At 43.9% G+C, this 6000-nt stretch overlaps 1 protein-coding gene across 1 annotated transcript in view; it reads left to right on the top strand.

The window, feature by feature from the left end:
• The first annotated feature begins 259 nt into the window (after nt 1-259).
• Nucleotides 260-6000, top strand: part of Gnb4 (G protein subunit beta 4) — a 39966-nt gene continuing 34225 nt past the window's right edge. Inside the window, exon 1 of the mRNA XM_090342458.1 lies at nt 260-423. The gene's annotated coding sequence lies outside the window, so the exon portion shown is untranslated. The remainder of the gene's footprint in view (nt 424-6000) is intronic.

Here is a 6000-nt window from a genome sequence, read left to right as displayed (position 1 = left end):
AGTGTCGGGAAGGAAGCCGACCTCCGCACTTCGACGGCCGCGGCTCGGGGCGTCCCCGCGCCGCTCCAGAAAACGAAACTGCCCCGGCATTCCTGCGGTCCGGCCCCCGCCAGCCGGAAACCGAGAGCCCCAGGCCACCGCCGCCGCCGCCGCCGCCCGCCCCCCGCCCGGCCCAGCGCGCGCCCCCGCCGCGCGCCCCCGCCCCCCGCGCCGCGCGCCCGGTGCCTAGCGCCTCACGCCACGTCCACGCCCCGGTCTCTCGCGCCGCCGAGTTGGCTGCTGGGCGGGCAGGCGGACGAGAGGGAGAGAGCAGGCTGGGTGTGGCCGGCGGCGGCTTGGGGGCTCCGTGGTCCGCTGTGACTGCAACCCCGAATCGAGCTCGAGGGGCGGCCGAGCGCCCGCGGACTCACGCAGCTCCTCCAGGTAGGAGGCACACGCGGGAGCCTCAGCTCGTCGAGGCTTCCCGCGGGGTGTGGGGTGCCCGGCACCGCCCCGCGGAGCCCGGCCTGGGTGGCGACTCGGAGCGAGCGGGGCTCCCCCCCCACCCCGGCCCCCATATAGAGCGCGTTCCGGGCGAGAACGGGGCGTCCTGGCTCTGCTCGGTGGCCGCGCGGGTCCGGCCGCCTCGGTCCCCCCTCCCCCGGTCTAAGTGGGCGATCGTCCGAGTCCTCCGGACCCATGGGGTCTCCCGTGGACCCGGGCCCTGGGCTGCGGCGGCTGGGGAGGAAGACCGCAGCTCCGCCAGATGGCTTGGAGGGGTCCTGGGCGGAGATGGAAAGGCTCGTCGAACTTCTCCCCGAGTGGAACGAAGGCCGGTCGTCCCATGCTCACTTAAATTCTGAATTGATAAAGTCACCGGAGGCTTATTTTAGTTTTGGGTGTGAATACTTGTTACATGAGTTTGCTCTCTTTCTTTCCCTCGACATCTTTTTGTTTCAGAACACAAACTTAAACGAATTGTTATTTGGTAAGAAACATTGAATTTCCAAAATATTTAAATAGCAGATCATTGTGCACTGATTTTTGCAGTCATTCCCCCTGGTCTTTTCAGTCAAGAATGAGAATGTATGTTTCCACTGAGCCACTGACAAAACAGCTCAGTGTTGCAACACCCTGCCAGGAAATTTTCTTAGGACAGTGTGTGTGTGTGTGTGTGTGTGTGTGTGTGTGTGTGTGTGTGTGTGTGTGTGTGTGTGTGTGTGTGTGTACTGAGGCTTGAACTCAGGGCACTGTCTTCTACCACTTTGACTCAAGGCTGGCACCCTATCACTTCAACCAGCGCCCTACTTCCAGCTTTTTGGTGGTTAATTGAAGATAAGAGTTTCATAGACTTTCCTGCGAGGGCTAGCTTTGAATGTCAGTCCACAGATCTCAGCCTCCTGAGTGGCAACCTGCTATAAGGCATTGGAAATTTAATTGTTGATTACTAGTCCATCTCAGGGCTGCAAACTGTGATTATAACCCTTAAGTACATCCAGGAGAGACGGAGTGCACACTCGTGTAAAATAAGCTCCAAGTATGTCTCATAGATTGTGTACATTATGTACCATGTACTATTGTACATTTTAAGTCTTCGTTACCATGTACTATTGCACATTTTAAGTCTTCATTGTGGAGCTTTTGCTTTATTACTGATTCTAAACTCCTAAACGCTGATTTTCTTTTTGTATATTTCAATATTTGGTAAAGGGTGGAAGGACGGAAATGGGGACAAAAACATGAGAAAGGGTAGCAATATTTGTGAAGTAATACACCTTCTATCTGGTGAATATATTGTAACCCTTCTATTAATTACAATTTTAAATATCTTAAAAATATTTGGTAAAATCTCATTTTAAAGATTTTTCATGTCATCTTTGGGTCTGTAGATTAATTTAAAACAGAAATAGAAACTTCAGAAACATCTCTTTATTGACTATTGTCAGTTCTCAGGTGTATATGTGTATAAGATTGTGTAACTGAATATTACAGTTATGATGCATTTAAGTTCACCTCTGTGAGCCCATACACATCATGCTGGAAGTTATTTTGAGTTGTTGGTTTTTGTTAGCCTGTAGAATTATTTCTTTTGAATCATGGTTGCTTAAGTGTGCCAGCACATATTTTACACTTTAAAAATAGATGCTAGGGCCCATTCAAAATTAAGAATTGTAACTAAACATTGGATAATTTTCTGTCCTTACCAAAGACTGCCTGACTTAGTGTGATTTCTTTTGGGTGTTGGGCAGCTGTGTTGTTAGTTTACTTGCTAACTAGTTTAATCTGCATAAAGTACAATGCCTATTTATTGAACATTTCCTTCGGCCAGCAGGGGTATTGCGTGTATTATTCTATTTATATCTCAGAAACTTGCCAAAGAAAATGTTAGCCATTTCTGCAGGTAAGGAAACTATATCTGTGAGACGTTTAGTAACTTGCCAGTGGTTATGTAGTTGGAATAACTAGGAAGATAAGCTTCCCTTGTCTCTGACTTTCATGTTTTTTTTTTTTTAAACCAATCATGGGCTTGGGCTTAGGGCCTGAACACTGAACACTGTCCTTGGATTTTCTCAAGGCTAGAGCTCTACCACTGTCTACATATGTAGTACCAAGGAATTGAACCCAGGTCTTTGTGCATGCTAGGCAAGCACTCTACTAGGCCAAACTTCCGGCCCTGTCGTGTTCTTTTTTCTGTGCCACATTAACTTAAGTGATCAAAGGCCATGAGGACTGGTCTGTTATCATTCCTTAGCATATTCCTAAAATTTGTTGGACATTCCAGAAATACACACTTATTTTCCCCTTCCTGATGAAATGTCAGAGTTAAGAGCATCCCCTTTGCTAGAGCAGAATTGTCCAATTAATGTGTATTAGGTAGTGAGGACTTCATTGTCCTTCCAAAATAATAACCCTATTTTAATGTAAGTTCTCTAGAAACATACATGTGACTAACTTGGAAGATGACAAACAAGATGGCAGCCCTGGTGTAATGGTACATATCTAATATGCTGGAGGCTGAGGTAAAAGAATTGTGAGTTTGAGCTCTCCTTGAGCATCTTAGCAAGACCCTGTCCCAGAACAGACAAACCAAGAAATAAATACAGAATGGCCATCTATTTTGGAATATAGGAACCCTGTAATGTTCCTCATGCTAAAGCATTTTCAAGATAGGCTCTTGGTTGATGCTCATACCATGCCGGGCATCGAAATTCCACTTGAGCCACAGCACCACTTCCAGATTTTTCTGGAAGGAATTGAACCCAGGTCTTTGTGCATGCTAGGCAAGCACTCTACCACTAGGCCAAACTCCCAGAAAAAAAAAAATCATTTCTTAATTTCAGTATTCTACTTGCATCTCCTTCAAAATGGAGGTTCTGCCAACCATAATTTTCAGCTTCACTTTGATAAAAATCTACCTTCCTTCCTTTTTTCTTTCTTTTATTATTATTATTATTTATTTATTTATTTATTTATTTATTTTTTGGTCATGGAGCTTGAACTTTGGGCCTGGGTGCTGTCCTTCAGCTCTTCAGCTCCACAGCACCACTTCTGGTTTTCTGGGAGTTAATTGGAGATAAGAGTCTCACAGACTTTAGTGCGCAGGCTGGCTTTGAACTGCGATCCTCAGATATCAGCCTCCGGAGTAGTTAGGATTACAGGTATGAGCCATCATGCCTGGCTCCTTTTCTCCCTCTCCCTCCCTCCTCCCCCTCTCTTATTTCTGTCTCTTTTTCTTTCTCTTTCCCTTCCTCTCCCCTTTTTCCCTCCATCCCTTCCTCCCTCCCCCTGCCCCCCCTTTTTTTTCTTTGAATAAAACTACATATAGAAAAGATAATTTGTAAACTACAGGTGGGGACGCTGAACCAAGTAAACTAGGAGGAATGGCACTGCACTGACAGATAACCTTTTTATATAGTTTCAAATTTTAGAATTTTGCTAATCTTGTGTATTTTGAGAAGTTAAAATGAACAACATGATCCAGAAGTGGAGCTGTGTGGCTCAAGTGGTAGAGTACCAGCCTTGAGTAAAAAAGCTGAGACAGTGCCCAGGCCTTGAATTCAAGCTTCAGTACCAGCACAAAACAAAAATTAACAAGATGAGGAACTACAATGTCATTTGTCTGTTATCGTTTACTTTTAGAACCTGAATTGTGTACAGACAGAAGCAAATGAACTAATTATATTTCAGTGAATAACCTAAGGTATCAGGAGAAAAAAAAAAGAATACAAGTACATTTTGAACAACGGATGTTAACTCTATATCCTTTATCTAAATATAAGAACTGGAAATGCAGTCACGAATGGCTTACACTTCTGATCCTAGCTACTCAGGATGCTGAGATCTGAAGATCAGGATTTGAAGCCAGCCTGGGCAGGAAAACCAGAGAGACTATGATCTCCAGTTACTCAGCAAAAAGCTGGAAATGGAACTGTGGCTCTAGTGGTAGAACATTTGCATGAACAAAAAGCTCAGGGATGGGGTCAGGAGTTTGGTCTAGTGGTAGAGTGCTTGCCTAGCATGCACAAAGATCCAGGTTTGATTCCTTGGTACCACATACATAGAAAACAGCCAGAAGTGGTGCTGTACCTGAAGAGGTAGAGCTCTAGCCTTGAGAAAGCTCAAGGACAGTGCTCAGGCTCTGAGTTCAAAGCCCAGAACTGGGAAAAACAAAAACGAAAGAAACAAAACAAAAATACTCAGGGGCGGTGTCTAGGCCTTGCACACATGTGTACGTACACACACACACAGAACTGAAAGACAAAAATTTGAGTTCGATATATTGTAAGCTATTATTTGTATGGTAGAGATATGTTATCATAAATTCACCAATATTCCAGAAATCAGAGAGGAAACAAATTATGGAATAGAGAAAGTAGTGAAGAACTCTCTAGAGATAGATTGGGATTCGTGGTATCAATATGAAATTGTTATTACATAAGCATACATATGTATGCTTATACATATGTATATATACATATATGTATATATACATATATGTATATCCTAGAACTGATGAACGGGTCTAGGGGCTCCTTTCATTTAAGTAGCAGTGATTATAAATAATGGCCTCGTCTAAATGTCTGATTATGGAACTGGAATAGATAAACTATACGATGAACCATAAGGTAAATGTTAAGAACAGTGAGACAGGTCATGGGACATAGGAAATAGATTGAAGGAGCCTCTCAGTGGCTAAATCTCTAAGAATTTGATAACTAATTTGATAACTAATAACGGTAGAAATACAATGCATTGAATACATGTCAGTCAACTTATGACACATAGGTCTACATGATTGGTCTCCCACCCACTTCCCATCTTCAACCTCTCCACCTTGCTCACTCTTCTCTGGCCTCACTGAAGGCTATTGATTCAGCATGCTGGGCTAGCTTCTGCCTCAGGGCCTTTGTATTCACTCTTTCTTCTGCTTGGCATCCATTTCCCCTTTTAAGGTGTGGTTCATTTCTTCACTGAATTCAGCTTTGGTTAATTTGTCACTTTCCTAACTGATCTGATATCTTGCAGCTTTTTCTCCCCCATCCTATGGGTATGGAAGAGCCATAAAAATCATGTGATATATGCTTCTAACATCCTTAGGAGATCCTGAGTAAAGAATAGAAAAGTTGTTTAATTTTTTTTTTTCTGGTTTTTATGGTACTGGGACTTGAACCTAGGGCATTTAGCTTTCTGGGTCGACACTCTTGAACTGCACCTCTAGCCCACTTGTTTTTCTGCTATGGAATCCAGAGTTTGGAATATGCCTAGCATATTGTTGGGACTTAGAAAGTTTGTAAAATGAATTCATGCAGGAATATTTTCCAGTTTATTTTCCATGTGTTAGCTAAATTTCACCCACTTATGTCTGTCTGTCTCTTTCTCTGTCTCTTTTCGTGCCCATATTAGGGCTTTAACTTAGTACCGGGCACTGACCCTAAGTTTTTTTTGCTCAATGAAGGCTTGTGCTATGCCACCAGAGTCATACCTCCACTTCTGGCTCTTCATTGGTAGATTGAAGATAAG

This window comes from Megascapheus bottae, chromosome 1, assembly GCF_031878675.1.
Source record: "Megascapheus bottae isolate mThoBot1 chromosome 1, mThoBot2.hap1, whole genome shotgun sequence".
NCBI lineage: Eukaryota > Metazoa > Chordata > Mammalia > Rodentia > Geomyidae > Megascapheus > Megascapheus bottae.
This window is presented reverse-complemented; position numbering and strand designations above follow the sequence as displayed.